Below are 1,851 nucleotides of genomic sequence, written 5' to 3'. Positions count from 1 at the left end.
TAACGCATGTCAAATGTGTAGATATTGTTTAATACCATTCTAATTTCTTTTTTCAAACAAATATTTGACATGTTGATCATTATATAATTATAAAAATTAAAAATAATATTTATATCCTTCCGATGAATTTCCGATTAATCGGTCCGATTAATCGGTCCGATTAATCTCCGACTTACCGATTAATCTCTCGAAGGTACCCTTGCCACCTTGGCACGCCTAACGATTTCTGGAACACACTTATGACTTATGTTACTTTTTTCAACTAATTATTGACCTATTAAGACCCACATGTGTAACATTCAGGCACTTGATATTGTTCATATCTTCATCCATGATTAAGTCACTATTTCAAATATGTTTCAGTTAGGAATTCTTTTTTGCAAAGATGGCCAAGGTTGAACTTCTCATCGCATTTGTAACATAATTATGATATCCAAGTCTCCAAGTCCCCAACCGAATGCATACCGGACAACAACCCACAAAAGGTCAGTTCAAAAAAGCTAGCAATTTCATATAAATTAATTATTGACTTGTCCATATAAAGATTTAGGATATTACAGTATCATTGCCTTCTCCGATCTTGTAGTTCATCGGCTGACATTGTACACATTGGTATTGGCCATCTTACTAGATTTATGATCAGGTTTCGATGTTGGTTAATTGGTTCGCCTTAAGGTAATATTTCGAGTTTCATGAAGACGCTCCAGGCCAATTGTTAATGGTAATTTTACAGGTTTGTTAGCGTGTACATCAACAGGACTGGAGTAGCAAAACCCACTAATAAAATAACGAACTTGATGACCTTCTGATAATCTTGCAGTTCTAGTTTGTTGCAGTTTAGCGAGCTCACAAAAAATAGATTCAGTCCTCAACGAGAATTGAGGCCATCTTTAAATTCCTCCCATGAAATAATAGGTTTCTCCTACTTGACAGTTGATACCACAATTGTGCTCAACCTTCGAGATGAAAACATGCTAACGAAACAGTTCTTCCTTTGGAGTGACATGAATTTCAAAGAACTGTTCCGCACAATATAAACAACTAGTAGGATCTTCCCCGTCATTAAACCGAGAAATTCAAGTTTCATCATCTTTGGTAGTAAATATCTCAAAGAATTACTATGTGAGAACCACATGAGTGTGCAACACGTCTCAATCTCAAACCTTCACCTTCAATATTTGCTATATTGAAAAAGGGCATTGATTAATTTAAGTTCCGTATAGTTAGCATTTTCACTAAGGGGATTTTACGGTTCTCTAAAGTTGTTGAATGTGTCCACGCCGAGTGGGCAAGAAAGATCTGTGTAATATTGCTCAAAAGGATCTTTGTCAATATAATATTAAGTTTTTCTTCGAAACAAAGATGAATTTGGTAGAAAACTTTTTGTACTTTATTCTTCCGGATTATTACTGGACTCGTGAAGTGTTAAGCTATGTAGCTAGTTCAATTGGGCCTCCTCTTTTTGCTGACAAACTCACTTCATAGCCGAACCCTCTCCCTTTCGCTAAAATGCGTGTCTCTTACAAGAGAGGTGAGCCTCTTCCTGATAAGATTAATGTTGCTGTGATTGACCATGATACTGGTAAATTATTGACAACAAAGTCTGTGGAGGTTGCAATTTCTTATCATTCAAAACCCTTTAGATTGCAATGAGTGTAAGTCGTTGGGCCTTCTATTGGGGCTTGTCCCCTTGTCAGTAGAGTTTTGCTTAAACAAGAATCACCCGTTGGGTTTTATCGCATATACGGAAGCGTGGATAACACTTAAATCACATAAAACCCCATATAAATCACATACAATTCGTGAATAAATTGAGGGATGAATTACTAATCTTTAAAAGCGATCCAAGGA

General features: G+C 36.1%; 1 long non-coding RNA gene across 1 annotated transcript; it reads left to right on the top strand.

Annotated features, from left to right (window-relative positions):
- Window positions 1-298: 298 nt before the first annotated feature.
- LOC141713476 (uncharacterized) lies at window positions 299-1,447 on the top strand. Its single transcript, XR_012571965.1, has 2 exons — window positions 299-485; window positions 587-1,447. It is a non-coding gene; the product is annotated as an uncharacterized LOC141713476 (long non-coding RNA).
- The last annotated feature ends 404 nt before the right edge of the window (window positions 1,448-1,851 follow it).

The sequence above is a fragment of the Apium graveolens genome, chromosome 3 (assembly GCF_009905375.1).
Source record: "Apium graveolens cultivar Ventura chromosome 3, ASM990537v1, whole genome shotgun sequence".
Classification (NCBI taxonomy): Eukaryota; Viridiplantae; Streptophyta; class Magnoliopsida; order Apiales; family Apiaceae; genus Apium; species Apium graveolens.
This window is presented reverse-complemented; position numbering and strand designations above follow the sequence as displayed.